General features: G+C 42.4%; 2 long non-coding RNA genes and 1 pseudogene across 2 annotated transcripts; 1 reads left to right on the top strand and 2 right to left on the bottom strand.

Moving 5' to 3' along the window:
* Positions 1–1,500: 1,500 nt before the first annotated feature.
* On the top strand, positions 1,501–8,780 carry LOC130375752 (G2/M phase-specific E3 ubiquitin-protein ligase-like; annotated as a pseudogene).
* LOC130375768 (uncharacterized) lies at positions 4,445–14,744 on the bottom strand. Its single transcript, XR_008893911.1, has 3 exons — positions 10,097–14,744; positions 9,775–9,993; positions 4,445–9,441 (listed from the first exon to the last, which is right to left on the bottom strand). It is a non-coding gene; the product is annotated as an uncharacterized LOC130375768 (long non-coding RNA).
* A 3,246-nt stretch (positions 14,745–17,990) lies between these two features.
* On the bottom strand, positions 17,991–20,302 carry LOC130375760 (uncharacterized). The gene is made up of 3 exons (XR_008893909.1): positions 18,983–20,302; positions 18,172–18,241; positions 17,991–18,070 (listed from the first exon to the last, which is right to left on the bottom strand). It is a non-coding gene; the product is annotated as an uncharacterized LOC130375760 (long non-coding RNA).
* Between the last annotated feature and the right edge of the window lie 1,979 nt (positions 20,303–22,281).

Below are 22,281 nucleotides of genomic sequence, written 5' to 3' on the forward strand. Positions count from 1 at the left end.
CCGTTAGGAGGAACCAAAAGATACCCCTGCCCACACCAGGGGCCTGAGAGCCACATTAAATTATCACACACGAGACATTTCAGGGGGGCACTCCCCGTTTTAATTTATCACACCGGAGACACGAGGAACTCTCCCCCGTTACGAAGCTCTCTCAGGGCCTGGGAGCCAAGACCAAGCAAAACACACAGAACCACACACACCTCAAACGCACACACCTCATCGAGAGGAGGATACAGCACAAAAACTGTACCACACAGGGACTCTGCTCCTCTTCTTCTGAAGCAGACCTTCCACGGAGGCGAAGCTCCGGACGAACCATCAGCGCTGATTAGGGACTTAGACATATTCGATTTCTCACGCTTTATGACTCTGTATAACCGTTGCCACTTTACTTAATAAATCCAAGGTCCTCGTGCCGACAGACTTTATTACCTCTCCGTCTCATTTCATCTGGTCCAGTAACTAGACAGATCGTTTTTCCCCACACTACAGCCAAAAAGAAAAAAATGGTAATGAAGAAAAATAGTTTGACTTCAGAGCTTAAGACATTAGAATCACAGCATATGCGGGATCCTATGAATATAAGATTAAAACATGAAATGCTGATCTGTAAAGCAGAACTACAATCATACATGAAGAGACGGCATTTGCACTGTTTAGACTTCGTCATAACATTTTGAAAGTGGTGACAAAGCAGGCAAAATGCTAGCCTTAAGGTTAAAACAACTGCAAAATCGACAGACAATTTCACATATATGTAAAAGCACTGGTGAAGTCCTCTACGAGCAAACACAAATTAATACAGCTTTCAGAGAATATTATTCAAAACTTTATCAGTCAGAAGGTCCAATAAACGAGAACGAGATGGAAGCTTTTTTTCAGGACATCTCCTTACCAACTTTAAAAGAAGAGGAGAGAGAAAGTTTAGAGGCACCTGTCACAGAAAGGGAAATACTCGCAGCTTTGAAAGCTTTCCCAACTGGGAAAGCACCAGGCAACGATGGCTTTACCATAGAACTCTATAAATGCCTCCAAAATAATTTATCTCCACTTCTTTACTATTGAACGATATATTAACTAATCACTCCATGCCACTGACTATGCCCCAAGCCACTATCTCGCTGTTGCTTAAGCCTGGTAACGATCATTCGCAAATGACAAACTTCCGCCCTATAAGTATGTTGAATAACGATTATAAGATGTGTGCTAAAATTCTTGCTATGTGCATGGAGACCGCCATTTCCTCATTGATCCATCTTGATCAAGCAGGATTTATTAAAGGTCGATTTGCTTCCGATAATATGAGAAGACTCTTCCAGGTAATGGCGACAGCCAGCACTCTACAGCAGTCATACTCAAGTAGCGGCCCGCGGGCCTTTTGTGGCCCGCGGGGTGTCTATTAATGGCCCTCGAGCTGTTTTGAAAAGTTTTTTTAATTATTAAAAAAAAAAAAAAAAAAAATCGTGCTGTGCGCTCTTATTTTGAAACCGCGCGCCGCGATCTCACTACGAGGCTGGGGGTTGCAACGATAAACAGATAGCACTCCAGCCCACAGACCGCTCCAGCCCTCCCAAACTCGAGGCAGACAGTCCATCTCAGCAGCAGTCAAGGCCGATTTAGGGTCGTTTTAGACGCAGAGACGTAAGCACGTAATTTACACAAGGACCTTGTTTTAGACAAGTTTTGATTCACGGTTCCTTTAAGGTTCCTTAAGGATTGCGCGTGTTGCAAGGGGATTCTCCGCCAGAACAGTAGGGGGAGCAACGAACGAATCTGTGGGCGTGGAAGTGGAAAACGCTGGCTTGTTTATATTTATAATTATCATAATTCGTTCTTGTGTTTTCTTCTTCTCCTTCTTCAAAATTCTTCATTTGCTTCTGTCACGGCCTTTTAAAAATGGCGCTATTATGCTGTAAAACCGGAAATGTGAGACTCCTGAAAGGATGTGGTTAGCTGGCCAATCACAGTCTTTGCGAGCTGCGTAGGGCCGTAGTGTTTTAGTCGCATAGTCAGGAATTTTGGGCGACGCACTTAAGCACGTAAGGGGGGATATTTTACCGCGCAAGGGGGGGTTATGTATCTTACGTGCTTACGCGTAACGTCTAAAACAGAGCATATAACGGCCTCAGTCACACGTATACCGACCGGCCCCTTGAGTCACTGAAAAAAAAAATTGTGGCCCCTCATCATTTCTACTTGAGTACCCCTGCTCTACAGCATCCAGCAATAGCCATATCGCTGGATGCTGAGAAAGCCTTTGACAGGGTAGAGTGGCATTATTTGTTTCATGTTATGTCAAAATTTGGTTTTGGACCAGTTGAACTGTATCCGAACCTTTCCAACTTCTAAGATCTACCCGGCAGGGTTGTCCTGTCTCACCATCTCTCTTCATTTTGCCCTTAGAACCTCTAGTATGTACGGTGGCCGAGAAGGGCAAAACACAAAAACAAACTCGGGAACATTTTTACATTTTGTAAAACACTTTAACAAGTTTCGAAACACTTTTTTTTACGAAAATTACATTTTAGAAAAAACGTATGCAAGTTCCGGAACAAAATAACATCTTAGAAAACATTTTTGCAAGTTCAATTTTTTTTTTTTGCAAGTTCAAAAAAACATTTTTGCAAGTTAATTTTTCTTACGGAAAGGGAATGCCCAAGCTCAGAGGTTGAGCCGGAAATGACAAGGAAAGCGCGCAAATTCTAGTTTTCACCCATTGAAGATGGACGGCGACGGCGACAGAGTCGTGTTTTGTCCGTTTTGTGGTAAGCACATCAGCCAACTATCACGGTTTTGTTTCTCGTGTGGCCGGTCCCTCGAGTTTCTGACGGAAGGACCAAACAAACCGGCAACCTCTGCACAGCCGGATAATGCAAAGCAAAGTAAGTGCAGCATAACGCTTGCTAGTATGTGAATGAAAGTGAATATCGCTATTGGTTAGGTTAGTGGCCGCTAACTTTCTGTGTTGTACATTTCAGCAGGAAAACCTTGCCCATCATTCAAACAATTTGTCGACTACAGAAGCGCGAAGACTAAAGAACGCGAGGGGTTTAATTACGGGTCGAGAGGGAAACATAGCTACAAGAAGACTACAGAAAGGAAACCGGTCCAGGTATGTTACTGACTGTTTTAGCTAAGCCGCGGGGTCTTAAGTCTTAAAAAAATCTTATGTCATGTTCCTTAAATGTCCTACTGGGCTTTTTTTTTATAGTCAACCGCACTGCAACGCAAGGTGAAAATGGGGCGGAATACGATAAAAGTAAAAATGATATGCAGCACGAGGGGTTCCGTAACGTCAGAGCGTCTCATTCCTTGGAGTTTTCGGCCTACATCATTCAAATATTAGCATTGTCTGCCATCGTGTGCAGTTTGGTAGCTGCCTAGTTCACCCCTATGATACTGTATGACTGTACTGACTGTTTGAATGAAGGAATGAATGACGTTAAACTCCAAGGAGTAAATGTGGGAATTAGGTTATACTGAAACAAGGGATGTGGTGTATAAGTGTATGAAATGAAGTGTTAACAAATTCTTAAGATTCTTCACATGCATAGAAATATTTGCAGACACACATGCTGTTGAAACATTAATTTTGTATTTTTCACCAAACAAGTCAGTGCAACATATGCACAGCAGAACACCTCTACCAGCTCTACCCCTACCTCTCACTCTTCCTACCCCTCTCATTCTCATCCTCCCTCTTCTTTTCCTCTCTATGCAACATGATAATTATATACACTGATGTTTTACGGCCACATAATGGTTGCGATGTAGGTCTTAATTTTCATTGAAGTGGTCTAAAAAGTCCTTCATTTGGGATGATCAAACCTGGAGAAACCTCGACTGTCTGACTCGAGATGACTCGTAAATCGATCTGTGTCACGCTAGATTTATTGTACAGACTTAAGTTAAAAGAAAAAAGTAATATATATTGAAGTGGGTATCTTTACGTAGATTTTAGGGCATATAGCGCTCTAGACATAATAACAGAAGCTCTCATGCAGGGCGAGATGCTTTGCCGAAGCAATTGGGCAAAAGTTTTGAGAGCTTCAAGCTTATGGACATGTTCGGCTCATTATGAAACTGGTGGCACAAATTTGACCATGGAGGGACACTACATTCTGTGTATTATGTACCGGTAGTCTTTTGTTTTTCCATATGTTTAATACATGAAATGTATCTTATCTTTGTCATTTTTATTAGATAAACATTGGATTGATGGTGTGGATTGGAACGGAGGTAAAACCTCTAAGAGGGAAAATGCTTCCAGTATTTGTTGACCCAGAGATAGCAGCACCAGAATTGCTCAAACAAGCTGTCCAGAAGATGACAAATTTTAATAAGGACGTGCAAGACGGAAAGTACATCCTTTTGTATCCGGACCGGTCAGAGGTGGTCCATCTGCCTGGATCCGAAAGGCCATTCAAATTGGCCGAGTAAAAAGGAGCTTGGAAGGCCATATGGCAGGATCACCCTCTTCATTTGCCTTGAAACTGATTTTAAAGGAGGTTAGTGGATCTCATATCATGATTCAATATTTTTTCACATATTTTGGATACTCTACTGATAATCTACAGTATCTACATGATCTGTCTTGTGTTTTTACAGTAGCGGATGATACTTCAGTCGGATTCTGAAATTGACATCCCATCAAGGAGCACAGTCGAATTTAATCGAGCTGACACAGTGGTACATCATAATTATTTATTTTACTTAATTACATACAAATGTGTTTATTGATTTATCTATGACAATACTGACAACCTTTCACCATTGATATTTATACTGTATATAGCGTACACATACATACACACCAGTGGAGGCTTCTCCATTGAGGAGAGGGAGGAAGATCCTCCCTAACATTGTTGAGAATAAAAAATGTAGATGCCCAGACTATTGTAATGAATTAATGCCCTTAAATATGACTACTTTATTGCCTTTGAATATATAATGTTCGTTTCCCTGGGTAAAGGGACATTAGCACCCCCTATCGCTTATTGACAATTACTTCAGGGAGGAAGGTCCTCCGTCGCCCTCCGTTGACTCCCATTCATTTCCCCGAAAGTACTGGCGGCCGGTGGATAACATGGGTTTCAATGGGAGAGAGGAGGAAAGTCCTCCTCTGAGTGGGTGGGACCTTAAGGGGTCTGATTCGCGCAAAAATCTATCCGTCTGCCTTATGAACCAATAAGCAGGATCCCTGGATGTTGAGCAGCGTTGCCAGATTGGTCAGATTTCCCACCCAATTGGGCTACTTTTAACCATGTTAGGCTGGAAAAATTATCATTCGGCGGGAAATCTGCCCAATCTGGCAACGCTGTCGATAACAAACCCGGTCTGCATGCATTGCCGCGGTGCTCAGTCAGAGACGCAGAGCAAGTGAAATCTGCGATAGCGAGATCCTAAATGTACAATGGAAACATTGGAAACGGAGGACATTGTTAACGTCTTATTAAAAAAAGCATTCCATTCATTGAGTTACAGTGCTAAGTTAGCGACCAAAGAAAGAGGTAGACCACTTCCCAAAATCAAGGTGACCAGAAGTAATGGCAACGTCATTGTTGTGAGGGCTACATGGTTTGCTAGGTACGCATGGCTTACTGGTAGCATTACAAGCAATCGACTTTATTGCTGGCCCTGTTTGCTTATGAATAATAGCAAATCTCCAACGTGGGCTGTTCATGGTTTCACTGATGTGGAAAATCTTGATAGGGCAACCAAACGCCACGACAAGTGTCAAGATCACGTTGGTGAGCACCAACGTGATCTTGACACCCGTCGAGATCTAGGCCCAATGATAGGCCCAGATTTTTTTATTTACTTTTACAAATCAATAGTAGGCCTGATTTGACTAATATGCTTTGCATCCTTTCCTTCTCAAATTACAGTGATGCCACTGGTGGCTTTGTATAAATTGTATTCACATAACTCCCTCCCTGCTATTTTGTAGTTCACCAAAACACCTTGAAACAACTTGAGTCTCACATTCTTATGCCACCATACACCAACAGTGCAAGCAGGCCAATGGCAACCAAGCGCGCAGTCCTTCCTCCCTCACTTTAAAAACCACCAGCCGCCACTGATACACACACACAATTTATGTGGTAAGGGAACAGTTATGGAAGTTATTACAAATTGTTGATAAATGTGTGCCTGTCCCCTCAGGTTTTTGAACCCCAAAACCAAAGTACCCAGACCTAAACCTAGAGATGAAAGGTTGGTACATTTTGGCATCTAGTCTTTGTCAGTCAAATTTTTTAAATTTTCTTGTGGTTATCAACCAATCAGAATCTTGCCTGTATTGTATTCATTCACATTCTTAGATGACTATTGTAGGCCTGAAGAACAATATTCATTCATGTGATTCAAGATTCAAGAGGGTTTGTCATTACATACACAGTACAGTGAAATAACGTTTCCCAAGAAGTTTTCAGTGCAAATACTTAAGTGACTGTATTATTACTTACATGAGGTGCAATAGTGTATCAACAATATACAAAAACAGTGAAGCAGGACACTATACAACAGAGGTGATCAGATCAGTCCCTGAGTCGTATGTCCTGGGGGAAGAAGCTGTTGTAGTCTGGTAGTGACAGACCGTATGTTACGGTACCTTCTGCCAGATCAGAGTTGAGAAATGTTTGTGAGGGGTGGGTGGGGTCTTCCACGATTCTGGTTGCCTTGCGGATGCAGCTTGTGGTGTAGACGTCTGAGACGCAGGGGAGAGCGACTCCAATGATCTTTTCAGCCGTCCTCCCCACACGTAGCAGGTTTTTGCAGTCCAGTAATAATTTTAGTACTTCTTTTTTTTATCATGTTTTAGAGATGAACCAGGACCTTCGGGAATGGTTCCGACTGTGGTCATATCAGATGCTGAGGACATGGATCCAACTCAGTCAGACGAGACTTGCTACAGGTAAAACAAAAAGATGATAGTGACTCGCATACTTTCAATTTAATTCATGGGGAAGAAATGTTGTGTTGGTAAGATTTTAAACATGTTATTGTAATTTCCCAACAGAAAATACACAGACCTGTATTCACCAGGTGTTGAAGATGAGGAGCTGGTTGCAGTAGTCAGTGTGGAGAATTTCCAAGACACAGCAGTGTAAAATTAGCTTTTTGAGTGGCATTCCAGTTTTTCCATTGTACAATATTGCTGGTATTTAAATAATTGTTGTAAAAGTGTGCACTGTATTTGATATTGATTAATTAAATCACTTTTGGTCATTACAGGGAGGAGATAGGCACTACACTTCCATTGATTATAGCAAACCTGTCGCTTCTGATCGACCACAAGAAGGTCAGCAGGTTCAACATTTCGAGGTCCAATATTTGGGACGGAGCTGTCAGAGGATTCAAGCGTTCAACGTACTCAGAAGCCTGTGACATGCTGGTCAGGTTCACAGATGATGCTGGAGTTTTTGAGGAGGGCATTGACACCGGTGGACCTAGAAGGGAGTTTTTGACCCTTCTCATGAAACTCCTGAAAGACCGGCCTATTTTTGATGGTCCAGAAGGTCATAAGTTCTTGGTCTTCGATGCGAATGGTATGCATAGGGTTATTAGTGTGCTGTGCTAATGGTTGGTTAATGATCATCAAACATTTACATTTTTCCTCTGTCTTAAAGAATATAATGCATTTCATGTTTTCATTTTGCAATATGAATTCATTCACAGCCGTTAGGGAGGATGAGTACTTCCTGGCAGGAAAGATGGTCGCAGTCTCAATAGTACATGGAGGTCCAGGACCCCATTTCCTGTCAGAGGGTCTTGTTCAGTATCTTGCGGGCCAGCCCTCATTCAAACCATCAGTTAATTTAATAACTGATGATGAGATAGGGAAAGCTTTACGAGAGGTGAGAATAGCATAAGTCTAAGTGTTTTAAGACCATGTTTACTTCCGTTACAGGATAAGCATACAGAATGTATTGTAGTATATGTAATGTAGTTTTTGATAGGGTAAGGTAAGGGTTACAGCATGCTGTTTCTGTCACTGAAAAAAATGGGAAAAGATAGTATATCCAGTTATCTACTGTGGTGGTTATGCCTCTTTATGTCTTTCAGATTGAGAATGCTGCGTCATTGGATGATCTGCGAGACAGTATTTTAAGACACAGCACAATGTTGCAGACAGCTGGCTGTCTTAGACATGTGGCTGCTGTCGAACAAAAAAAAGAGATTGTGGCAGACTACCTCCATTGGCATGTCATTGACCGCAATTCCTCTGTAATTGACAGGTAAGATCAGATCAGTTTTATGTATGAAATGTTTGTTTGAAGTGTCTCATGGCATGTGTATCTGTTATACCCTGTCCTCTGTGGCATTCCTCCATGTGATATTTAGCAGTTTGTAACACCTTGACATGTGCAAATCAAAGTAATTGGTTTACACACAACTATTTTCACCAGATGTACATTTGTTTAGGTGGATTGTAATTGTCGGGGAGAGAACCCTTAAGTTTTCTTTAGATAATTTAAATGCAGTAGGCACTACACAGCATTGAAACAGTGTTGGTGTTCACTTTGCAGATTCAAAGATGGTCTGTCAGCCCTTGAGTTTCTTGGTGCACTGAAGCAACACCCTGCTTTGCTGACCCCTGTCCTGTGCCACGTCGACAAGAAACTCCCTGGCTTAGACCTTGAGAGGGTCTTCAAACCTGATCTCAGTCCTTCAGGAAGTAACAGAAGACTGAAAGAAAACCAAACATTGGCCTACTGGGCAGACTATCTTCTGGATTGTGAAGGTTTGTAAGGCTTTTTGTAACTACTTGAAAAACCACATACCATGGTGTGTCTGAACATTTATTTCTTGGCAGAAGGAGAGGCTGCTGTGTCTGTGGAGGACGTGTTGATGTTTTCAACTGGACTGAGATCCCTTCCCCCAGCTGGCTTAGACCCACTTCCACAATTAGAGTTCCTAGATAACTCGCCATTTCCAATGGCAAACACTTGTGGAAATGTCTTAAAACTACCACTCCTAGATTCTTACGGAGTGTTTAAGACACAAATGGACTTTGGAATGCAAAATAGTCCAGGAGTTGGCTGTTTTTGACTTCACAACCTAACCCTAGATCCCAGACTAGTTTAATGTGTTTTTTTTTCAGTTAACATGAAAAATAATGGATCTAAAACGATTAGCATTCTTATTTGTTTAATTGCCACTTTGGAAAATTGAAACTGGGTGTCAAATTCAGACACTTTGTGTACATTTACAATAAACCTGTAATCAATTCAGAGCTGAGCAATTTATTTTAGTCTAAGATACAGTTCAGTTGAAGACTGCCAGTGATCTGGCTTCTGTAAATTATTTTGCTCCATGGCTAAGTCTAAGTACTCCTGCATGTTTGGGTCCCCACATGGAGCTCTTGTCAGCTGAGCCTCAGGAAAGGCATCCAGTTCAGTTTCTTAAATTTTAAATCCACAGTCTCTGGAGCCAAACCTGTGTTAAACAGAATATTACATTTATTAAATGTTTAGATCAAAGGGAGACAAATACCATCTGATGGAATCTAAATGAGTACACCAAAGTTGAAGAACGGACCGGAGAATGCAGTCAGTGGTGACAACACTATAGGGGGTATTGGGGGGGAGGGAGGTGACGACAGAGGACAAAGGGGCATAGCGGGGGGGTTGTTCAAATGCTAATTGTTCAAGTGTGAGACACTGAACACATTCAAGTTAAATGAGCTACTGACACAGAATAATGCTAAACTTCAGTTCATGTTTCTTACACCAACAAAATGGCAATATTTTCAGTTCCATCAAGTATTACCTGTGTGGCAAGTAGTAGAGCTCATTAGGCAATCCTCCTGGACATGATGCTGTTCTGGAGGGACGAATCCTGTGACTGTTCCACAGTCTCACACACTCATCCAAGTCCCTCTGAATGACCTCACCGAAGCAATATCGCAGTAGACGCTGATGCTCTTGACTCCCGTTAAAGTGTCCGGCATCTCTAAGGTCCGCAAATAACTCCATCCAGAACTGAGACCTATAGAAATCGATAAAATAATATGCATATGCTTAAAATTATAACGTATATTTGAATGAATGAAGGTTACCCATAATCGAATGACTTAACGAGGGCCACGTACCTTCCCTTTCTGAATATGGACCACCAGGACTCAATCCTCTGGTTACTTGTGGATGACCCATACATGTGGCTGGACGCTCCAGAGTAGTAGTCATTGTGGTGGTGGCGTAGGGTACACTGAATTGCGGCCATGGTCCCGTAATAGTGAGCGATCACTGTTGGGTCATTATTCGTTGGTCCACAAACAAGCCACAGTACTTTGCGTGAAAACCCATCGATGCACCCGGAAAGAGCCAAACCGAATGGCTTGAGTTTATCATAGCCATCCGCGTGCCATACATAGTTGGGTCCCATGGAGTGGTAGGTTCTCCTTACGAACCTTCTGCGTGTTCTCCTCTCGCACCCTTGAGGATTGAGCTCCCGGAGCAAAGTCATTACAAGATCCCTCCTCACTTGCAACTTGTACTTTTGTTTGAGTACCTGCCACATCGTGCGGTAGCCAAACAGCCGTCCAGGTCCGCGAAGTTCCAGACGTATTGTCCTAATTACTGCGTCTCTAGAGGAGAAATTCCTTCTGCGGTATAACCCGGCGTCATTAAGTTTGCCTTTCAGAGACCTCAAACTGATCTGTACATCATGTAAACACGACATCATGTCCACGATCACACCTTTTCTCCCTGGCGTTTCCTCCCCTTTTGTGATATCTCGTTTATTTTATATGTTTTTATCTATGTCTATGTATGTGGTATGTGTTCCTTTATATGCCTCTTTGCATCATGTACGGCACTTTGGCCAGTGAAAACTGTTTTTAAATGTGCCTTATAAATAAATTGTACTTTTACTTTTACGATCGCAGCGTATGAGTGTCCCTCATGAAAATAGAGTGTGCACTGCTGCAGCACATCTAGTCCTTCCGTCTGGTCAGCGCGATTTAAACACTCTAAAGACCTGCCGCACGAAAAACAAAACCGTGTTAATCGTCTCATGTGTTGGCCACAGAACGGACAAAACGCTGCTCTACCGCTGTCCATCTTGAATCGCTATGAATGAACTTGAATTCGAGCGCTTTCGTTATCACTTCCGGGTCAACATCGGAGCTTGGACATTCCCTTTCCGTAAGAAAAATGAACTTGCAAAAATGTTTTTTTGAACTTGCAAAAATGTTTTTTTGAACTTGCAAAAATGTTTTCTAAGATGTTATTTTGTTCCGGAACTTGCAAAAGTTTTTTCTAAAATGTAATTTTCGTAAAAAACTTGTAAAAGTGTTTCGAAACTTGTTAAAGGCACCCAGTGCAACTTTATGTAAACATTCAATGAAAAATAAACATTCAATTTGTAGTCTTTTTTACACGTAGTAAGTTTCAATAACTCCATACCATTACATATCGACATTCAAGGAGCAAAGATGAGACGTCGTTGTGTGGTGAGAACTGATAGAAAATCGTAAACAACAACAATCGCCGGTGGGGAGAAGCCATTTTTCCATTGACTGGAAGCCTGCTTTATTTATTGTAGGTTACAAAAAATAAAGAAAATGGCGGCATTGTTGTTATCGATTTTCTATCAGTTCTCACCACACAACGACGTCTCATCTTTGCTGCTTGAATGTCGGTATGTAATGGTATGGAGTTATTGAAACTTACTACGTGTAAAAAAGACTAGAAATTGAATGTTTATTTTTAAGCCTCGAAAGTTGCACTGGGTGCCTTTACAAAATGTAAAAATGTTCCCGAGTTTGTTTTTGTGTTTTGCCCTTCTCGGCCACCGTAAGTATGTGCTATCCGAGCTGAGAGGAAAATCACTGGTATCCAGATTTGGGGTCATGATTTTAAAGCTAATCTATTTGCGGATGATTTGTTATTAACATTATCACAACCACATCAGTCAATCCCGCAAGTGATGAAATTAATTGAGCTATTTGGGAAGTTTTCAGGGTATAAGGTGAATTTTAATAAGAGTGAAGCCATCCGTTTAAATACTATGACCTTTCCTTCACATCTGGGTTCAGCCCCCATTCAATGGAAGCCACAAGGTATGAGATATCTAGGAATCAACATTAAGACTCCCATTGAGGATATTTTTGATTTAAATGGCCCAAAACACACCGAAAAATTAAAAGCTGGTGGTAAAACATTAACAAACAAATCGTGGCAACAAAGAGGAATAAACCAAGTGGGTCAGATAGTGAAGGATGGATATATGGTACCCTTTAATGTCTTAAAAACACAATATGTTTTAAAAGATGTCGACTTTTTTGCGTATTTACAATTAAAATCTATTTTGGGGTTACTTATTTAAAAAAAACCCACAGTAGAGATCCAGAATAAAGACTTGGATATAAAATTTAGGGAGATTGCATCAGAAAAGAGAACAGTGTCAAGGTTGAATGAGTTGTTGACCACTGCATCCGTTGATAACCTATCCTCTATTCAACACAAATGGGAGCAGGACTTGGGCATATCCTTGAGTAATGCACAGTGGGATACTGTAACAAAAAACACTATAACCCTATCCAAATGTGTAAAATATAAAATTCTTCAATTAAAAATTTGACACAGGGCTTATATAACACCAAGCAGATTAAAGAAAATGGACAATTCCCTCTCTCATTTGTGTTGGCATGGTTGCGGAGAGGCAGGAACATTGATGCATCAATTGTGGCAGTGCCCCGCAGTACAATGTTTTTGGAAATGTGTTATTTTTAATTTGTCTTCTTTCTTGAATGTGAGAATACCACTCTGCCCATTAACCTGCCATCTAGGCAGTAGAGTCGAAAACATTGAATCAACAGTCACCCAACGCATCATAGCCTTGGCTTTCCTGTCAGCGAAGCGAATTATTTTGATAAATTGGAAGATACGTAAACCCAATTGCTTCAGCATTGACAATTGGCTGAAGGACTTTTTAGACCTCCTGTGAATGGAGCGAGCAGCATCAGCTCTCAATGACCATGACTGTGGTAAAGAAGAACCCTGGAAATTTATAAGTATTATTGCAGCATTCTTGGAAGAAAATAGTACAATCCCGGGTTGCTTTTAACTCACTTTATTTGGTAAAGTATGCATGTTGCTGTGGTGCTGCCCTCTGTGGATGGAGCTGTTATTGCAGCCTTCAGTAAGGTCCTGCTCCCCTTGTGGCTATGTATAGTATTTACAGCTTATATGTTCGGTCCTGCTTCCTAGTGGCTATGTGAGGGTAATGCAGCTTCTTAAAATACTTAACAGTATGAACTTAAAGGGGACATATTATGAAAACAGCACTTTTCTTGGGATTTGGGGTGTTGTTGTGGGTATATGGTGCTCCCACACGTATAGAAACTTTGAAAAAGTCTGTACTTGATTTTTTGAGTAAGATACGCATTTCTGGAAGCAGCCCGCCTCAAGCTACCAAACGAGCGAGTCCGTTTCAGCGCCCGTTCCTACCTAGGATGGGGCGCTCATTTGAATATGACCCCACCCCCTTCAATCAGAGTATAAATAGGACACGGCCTTGTGTTTCACGATTGGAATTCATCATGTCGAGGATTCACAAGAGGTGTTCTGTTATTGGCTGTATGGACGTCCACAAATCCCTCCATCGTGTCCCAGAGGAAGAGCGACGTGGATTGATTTCATTTTTGAAGGCGAAGTCCCGGCTACAGTTGGCAAAAACCTGTTGGTCTGCGCTAACCACTTTACGACTGACTGTTTCTCCAACTTCGGTCAGTACAAGGAAGGATTAGCTGTGAAACTTTATCTGAACGTGGGGTCCCTTCCAACTTTGCGTGGAATACCTGCAGACGAAGGACATGTAAGTATACAAATAATTTGCTGTGTGTTTCTTTAGTATATTAGCATGAACTTGTGCGTGTTTGTGGCGTGAGTTTTTCCATTGAAAACGATGAAAGGCTAGGGAAAGCACATGCTCCAAAGCTACCAAGGATACATTCAGTGAGACAATGGGTGAACTAGATTTTTATAGGTAAACGTTCGCATTGTGGGTAGTTAATGCAAAGGTGACATAGGGGAGTTGGAGGGACCATCGTGGAGATTGCAAGACAGTTAAAGGTCCCATGACATGAAAATCTCACTTTATGAGGTTTTCTAACATAAATATGAGTTCCCCTAGCCTGCCTATGGTCCCCCAGTGTATAAAACTTGCGTTTGGTGTAAAACGAGCACTAGCTGTTCTGCTCGCCTTTGAAAAAACGGAGGCTCAAGCGCGCTGATTTGGAATGTCTGTATTCATGACGTCATCAGGAATCTCAGCTCCTCCCCTTACTCTGCCTGGCCCGCCCAGAGACGTTGGCCCGCCAATGAGACTCGACCGTGCGAGTGCCAAGTGTGTGTATGTGTGTGTGTGTGTGTGTGTGTGCACACACTTTAACGCAAGTGTTTCTTGTCGGTTCTTTGACGTGTCTTGTATTTCCACAACGAGACTGTTGTGGGGGTTATCTGAGCCATGGTTGAGAAGGAATTGGGGGAAAGGAACTTTGGCTTTGACTCGCTGAAGTACATGAACTGCGTCATGCCGCCGGTTGCCGCGAGGCACCATCGCCCGGCAGCGGGCAGCCGGCAGCAGGCAGCGCCCGGTTCAGTCGACTTCAGGTTGATGTGAAAGTGGAAGAACCAGAGACGTCGCAGAACCCGACAAAGTCGTTTGTGATTCATAATATCGTCTGGAGGTGCACACAGCTTTTGGCCGTGATAATATGTATTAAATGATATAGATTTCTATGTATTATGATATTATTTAGATATAGAGCTCCAGGACTGTAACGCAAGTGTTGTACACTTCCTTGTTATTTGGATAACCGTTCTGTCGGACTCGTCTCTGGTATTTCTACAACGAGACTCGTATTGGGGGTTATCTCAGCCAAGGTTGAGAATGAATTGGGGGGAAGGAACTTTGGCTTTGACTCCCTCAAGAACATGAACCACGACATGGAGGAGAAGGGGATTGTTGGCGGCGAATGTCTCCCGCTTGAGACCCGCTGAGGGACCACCGCCGGAGGCAGAGGTGCCTAAGCGCTGCCCGGCAACGATCCCTTTCTCCTCCTTGTCGCGGTTCAGTCTACTTCACATTGATGAGGACGTTGAAGAACCAGGAACGTCGGAGAACCCAACGCGGTCGTTTGAGATTCATAATATTGGCTCACACAGCTTTTGGCCGTTATAATCAGGGATGCAAACTTGTCACCTTTCGGCGAAATTCGCCGTTTTTGTTCCGAAAAAGGTCATTTGTGTGATTCATGGAGATCTGCAATAAAAATATTTCGGGGGGGGGGGGGGGGGGGGGGCGTCCAAGTAATCGGCGAACGCAAGCTGTCATAAATATTTATTCCAAGCTGGTTCGTTTGGCCAACCCGTGTAATCATGTCATCTTCGGGTCTGTAGCTGCCTTGATGCCGTACTAGACAGGAGTGACGTTGGTACGCTTCAAAAACGTCAGGCTTTCTAACGTAGGCTGACGTGCTAATGAGAACATTTGTTTGACCGGTTGCCGGTTATATCCGTGTGTTTAATTTGCAGTTGCGGTGTTGTCAGCTTACTGTTACATTAAACTGCAATCAGAAAATGCGGTTATATGCTATAGACCCTATAGTGTCTGTGGTGTAAAGGCTGGGACGAATTAAAAAATATAAATACACTTTATGTTGAAACTATAGACCGTCCCGATTCGCATTGAAACGGATGGCGCGGTGATTATTCTTCAAAACGAGATCTGTTAAATTGTGAAAAATAAATCAAACTGTAATCAGCAACACGTTTATATGCTATAGACCCTAGAGTACCTGTGGTATAAAGGCTGAGACGAATTTCGAATTATAAATATGTACAATCCATAACGTTAGCTCTCTGGCTCATAGCTCAGCGGACTAGAATACCTCCTAGAATCATTGCCTGTTGGCCGGAAACGGAAATGGGGGCTGTTTACGTTTGGTTGTAGTCTTTTCGCTCGGTTCTCCGACTCAACAGTAGGGATAGAACCGAGCGAAAAGACTACAACCAAATTGGAACTACAACGAAACTAGTTCCCTTTCCGCTTCCGGCCAACGAGCAATGAGTCTTCCAACAGAAATCGCTAAATGTACAATAAAACACGATAGAAACTGTATTTCGCTACGATGCTTGATTCAACCACTCTATTTCATCCTGACAAATCACGAAGTGGGCTCGATGTTCAAAATACCGAAAAAAAATAATAGCTCACAGCAACATATTGAAAAAAAGAACTATGAACTAGTTCATTTTTTGGAACTGTGAACTTAGTTCAAATCTTTGAATTATGAACGCTGAACTGAACTAGTTCATTTTAAAATTTGTGAACTGAACTTTGAACTAGTTCACGTAGAAAGTGAACTATCCCAACACTATGTGTGTGTATATATTGTGTGTATATATATATGTGTATATATATATATATATAATATATATATATATGTATGTATGTATGTATGTGTGTGTGTGTATGTGTATGTGTATGATATGAATTATATATATGAATATATATATATATTATATATGATATGAATATATATATATGATAATATATCCGCGAGGGGGTTTGGGTCCTTGTCACCTTTTTCACCCCTGATGAGTTTGCACCCCTGTATAATATATTTTATATGATATAGATATCTATGTAGGCTATATGATGATATAGAGCTCCAGGAATCCCGTGTGTTCTAGAATATTTACAGAACACGGCTAAAGGCTGTGGCGCCTCGCCATTGCGATACATCCACTGTAAACAGAGCGCATGGTACCGTGGCTGCAAGCGCTCAGGGCCACACCCCCACCCTCCTCCTTGACCCGCCTCGCTCCTCCTCATTTGCATTATAGATACAGACACCAAAACAGCGCATTTGGGGGAAGCTCAATGTGCGACTGGCTCGGAGTGGCTGTAACTGCACCACGGCTGAATTTCGGGAACGTCTTTGAATACTGTGTTAGTTGCCAACTAATACCTATATTAAAGAATACATAAAATAGCATGTCATGGGACCTTTAACGGAATCTACATAACAAAGAAGTCATTCGATAGACATGGCCTGAGTATCAGATTTCTTGGCTACAATGGCAATTCAAATACCAACGAAGCTCCCATCCAGAGAGAGGAAGGGACGTATCTAAAGGTACAGCGAGAATGTGTATACAAGTGAATAGCAATTATATATACACGGTGAATATAATTTGTATATTATAGTTAGGCAGTGGCTATTCGTACGGCGACCGAGCTTGTCACGTGACCGCTGCTTGGCGCTAACCCTAACCGGGCCGACCGTAATTATAGTAATTAATTATAGTACCCTATAATTACCCTAAGTAACCCTAACCCTTACCCTAACCCTAACCATAACCTGCCGTGAAAATAGACTAATGCAGTATTTTTACGGCGCGCCGTACGAATAGCCTAATTGCTTTTCTTACGGTCGCCGTACGAATAGCCACTGCGTTATAGTTATGCTTGATATTTAAACGACAGAGCTATATATGCACAATAAGGTTGACGCCTCTTTTTTTTTTTGCGAAGAAGCACGCATGATGGGATAACAACCCGTATCTTCTGCCCAAGGAAGCCCCAGCACCAGCTCACAACATTTCTGTTGGCTAAATACCTGTAACGACTGAGAAAATGTAACATTGTTAGTCAACAGGTTCTACAATGTCAACATCTGTGTTCACATTTTCTCATTGAATTCAGTGAATTCTTCACTTATACTGTATTTAGATGCACAAATATTCATGACTGCGTTCAATAAATGTTTATTGTATCAGTACATATCTGCTTATGAAAAAATTGGCTATATTAAAATATGATGTGAAATTGTGGCTTTGGCTGACTTTATTTAGTTTATTGTGTATGAACAGTCAAGTAGGTTATTATATGTAAAACTCACTGCTCTATCCCCCGTAGTCGCAAAGGACCGTAGTCAGCTCTGTAGATGTTGCATGCGTTCTGCAGCGAGAAACATTCAGACAAACCGGTTCTAAACCTGGATGGTCATCATGCAGGGAGGCCTTTCATCCAGCTGTTCCAGCCGTCTTGTAACCTATTATGGATAACACGAGGTGAGTATCTGCAGTGGCATGTTATCAGAAATCATGCACTGCAAACAAGTGTAGGTAAGGTTTAGGTAGCTGCTAATGTTACCTGAGGCACCTCCTGACAGCATAAGTTCTCCGGCTCTGACTGCATTGTGGCACAATTTCCACATGTGCACCTATACAAACAAATACAAATAAATCATGCATGCATAATGCTAAATAAATAAACCTGGCATACCAGTATTTGCAACTAATAATAGCTCCCACGTCTGAGATTGGTGCGTGCTCCAGGTGGACACATTTTCCTAGCCTGAGTTGAATGTCCAGTAGCGCTAGGCATTCTCAAGATTACAACACATCTGGTTGACATAATTTCACGTTTTGTGAAATAGAATATAGTTATAACTAGTGTAAATTCAATAGGCTTACTATATAATCGCCTAGCTTTTAAAGATGGCTACTAGATACTTATAATTAATTCATTTGCACTATTAACATGACATATTTACCAAAAGCACCTTACCATGCATACTGAAACACGGCTGGCCCCCGCAAGCGTCTGATACAAGCGTATGAACCCAACGCAGACTATTCATAATATTTGAATGAACACGGAAGAGGCAGTGAATGTAGTATCCTATTGATTAGACAGCGATTCAGTCACTGTCAGAGTGTGAGGAGAGTTGACGGACAAGATGGCGGTTGACCTAGTTTCAAAGTTTATAGGCCTACAGTTTATACTCGGTAATACTGGTGTTGACGCAAGTGTATTACTCGGTGTGAAAATGTCCACATCGCGGTAACCCTAATGTCTTCTATATATCTAGTGCCAGCAGTTAGCGTCAAACTTATACGGCAAAATCAGACAATGACGTTGAAAAGTTCCTTAAAAAATAGAAAGTTTTTCTATGACTAACCATTCAGAAGCATCCTGCTGAATTCTCGGAGTCTGGGGTTCTGCAGGAGCCTCCTCTCCTTCTTCAGGATCCGATTCAGGTTCGAACATATAGGGTTGAACCACTGAAGCTGCCATGTCCGCTACTTTCACATGCTACGCTGCACTCTCTCCGTAACCATGGTATCAGTTTGTTAGAAGGGCGTGTCCAAATGCACTGAGCAGGGTGCCTCATTTGCATTGAAGCTACACCCCCTGAAACAGCGCATTCTGAAAGGGACTGAACCAGAGGGAATAGCGGTAGGCGAGATTTTTTTTCCTAAAAGTTATTTCAAGCAAACAGCTTCAAAAACACGTTTTTGGAACCTCAAATGCTATGTTTACTTGCTGTGAAAATAGCATAATATGTCACTTTTAAGAAACTGGACATTTAAATGAATTTATTTAGAAGTATGGATCTGCACCCCCCAACCCCCCTCTGTGTTGTATTTTGTATTGTCCTGTGAGTTTGTTGTCTTGTGGTGTATGTATATGTTGTCTGTGATTGTTTTGTGCAAGAAAATAATGAAATTATTATTAAAAAAAAAAAATCAATCAATCAATCAACCAGAGGTCCCAGCCCTGAGGTTCCCACCGGCAAGGCCGGATTATCCATATATACAGTCGGGCGAGTGCCCTGGGGCACCAGCCAAATTGAGCCAATTTTGGTGCCGCACCAAATGATCAGGACAATGACTAAAGCCTTAACCTATTTTTGTTATATTTTAAATATTTTATATCGGCATAATATACTAGTAGAGATAAAAACACATACAAAATGATCCACTGATAGGATTATTAATAAAAAAAAAACCTGTTATTTGGGTGTAGGGCCCCCCTCCCCCCATCATGGACGAGTCCACAATAACGCAGCGGCAGTGGCGCGAAATTATATGTAAACAAAAAATTCAAAAATGGACAGGGTTCAGCAAAGCGGTTTCGCAAAAAGAAAGCTAAAAAAAGAGAGAATTGCGACACTTAGCCGCAATTCAAAATGTCCCATCAATCGGAAACTTTTTTATGCGCAAACCAACCAGCAACGATGCTAACGTTAATGAAGCTCTGACAGACACGGCTTCTGTCGTGAAAGGAGGCAGTCAGGACGAGGGTGATCGGGAGGACGAGGTGGTCCATGCAGATGTAACGGACGATCGGCAGCCGCCGGAGGATTTAACCATCTCATCAGACCCTGGACTATGGGGAGACATCACGGAGGAACTTGTCGAAATGGCTATTTCTAAAGGTGCTGCTGCCTTCCAGAACAGGGCTCCCAAATACCCGGCATCTGTGCGGGACATTGGTCTTGGAGGTAAAACGCGGGCTCTTACAAATGATTGTTGCATTGTTGCCTGCCAAACAAGGAGGTAGTGCCAAGAGATGGGTTGATTTATTCACCATCCGCAGGTATGGTCTACTGTTTTGCCTGTAAACTGCTTTCATCACAGGCACAGCATAATGCTTTTACGTCTGGTTTCTGTGACTGGAGACATCCTGAGCGTATTTCGGACCAGGAGAAGAGCGCAAACCATCAGCACAGCATGCTTGCTTTACTGCGCAGATCGAGCAATGTGGGCACAGTGGATGCGTCGCTCAGGCGGCAGCAAGATGCGGAGGGGAAATATTGGAAGGAGGTTTGAGACGCATTGTGGCTGTCATCAAGTTCTTGATTGAGAGAGGCTTGGCATTCAGGGGTGAAAATGAGCTTTTTGGCTCATCAAGTAATGGCAATTACGTCGGACTTTTGGAACTCATTGCACAGTTAGATCCGTTTTTAAAAGAACACATAGAGAAGTATGGCCAAAAAGGAAGAGGCACAACATGTTACTTGTCATCTACTGTGTGCTACTACTAGCTACTAGCTACTGCTCAACGACTACTGGAATCTCTGCATTTGTTTGTGGCCTCAGTCAGAGATAAATTTCCTATGTTTGAAAATGCTGCTCGGGAAGTGAAAGGTGTGACGCACAACTATCACCATGAGACGCAGCGGGGGAGAAAGAGAAAAGCGTTCGCAGATGAGTCAACAGAGAATGATACAGTGCTTACCGGGAGTGATCAGTTCAAAGTGGAATGCTACACTGTGATCATTGCCAGGTTTCTGTCATGTCTAGCGAAGCGCACTGACGCATACAGGGAGCTAAACGGCCTGTTTGGTGTGTTGTTCGATACGGACATTGACAGTGATAGTGTGCGTAAACGTGCAGCTGCGCTCTCCTCCACATATCCAGACGATTGACAACAGCATTAGCGATGAACTACTTCAGTTCAAAAACTTTGTGCGGGAGGAGGCAACCCGTTCACCTGAGGAGATGCTTCAAATAATCTGAAAAAATGGCATACAGACAACCCCGGCGTGTTCGTTGCATTAGGCTGTTCTAACCCTGCCAGTACTAACTGCGAGGGCGAGAGATCCTTCTCTCAACTAAAAAGGGTTAAAAATGAACTAAGGACAACCATGGGACAGAAGCGTCTGTCTGCCCTCTCCCTGATGGCCATTGAATCGGAACTGGTTAAACAAATGGACTTTGAGGATCTGCTGAACGACTTTGCCAGCAGGAAAGTGAGAAAGAAGTTATAAAGGTAAGGTATTTCTATCTGCTTTTTTGCTGCCATTTGACGCTGGGGTTGTGTTGCGCTATCTGCTGCTGTGACTGTCAAAAAGGTGTGGGGATTGCACTGTTCATTTCAGTAGGCGATGTATTACTGCTGATAAAAAAAAACAGGTTCTTATTCTTATGTGTGTGCAACAGTTGTTATTGTGTTTATGGTTTTGCATTTCTCGGTCATTATGATGGAAATATTCATATTCATCATTACGTTGTATGGTGATGGGGGTTGCATTCGATTTGAGCATCAGTGTAAGTCAGTTTCAGGATATTGGTTGGATCTAAATTTTTATGTAGTATGTGTGGTGAGTTGTTTACTTTCTTGTAAATCTGTGGCCTTATGCCATAGTGAATTTCATTTTTTTTGTGTAAAGCTGACGGACACGGGCACTTCATGTTAAGTCACCCTGGGGCACCCTAAGGGGTTAATCCGGGCCTGCCCACCGTGGAGGACTTCCCCCTCGAGCAGTCTCGTGACGCCACATTGAGCTCAGCCTACGTCCAGGTGATAGTTATTAATGGGAGTCGGGTCCGGTCAGACGCAGCGCTGACTTACCCACACTTTATGGTGGTTAGGGATAGGCTTTATCGGGTGAGTCGTGACACCCAGAGTGAGGAAGTTATCACCCAGTTGCTGGTACCCAGGAGCTGCCGGGAAATGGTTTTCCAGGAGGCG

Source organism: Gadus chalcogrammus, chromosome 2, assembly GCF_026213295.1.
Source record: "Gadus chalcogrammus isolate NIFS_2021 chromosome 2, NIFS_Gcha_1.0, whole genome shotgun sequence".
Classification (NCBI taxonomy): Eukaryota; Metazoa; Chordata; class Actinopteri; order Gadiformes; family Gadidae; genus Gadus; species Gadus chalcogrammus.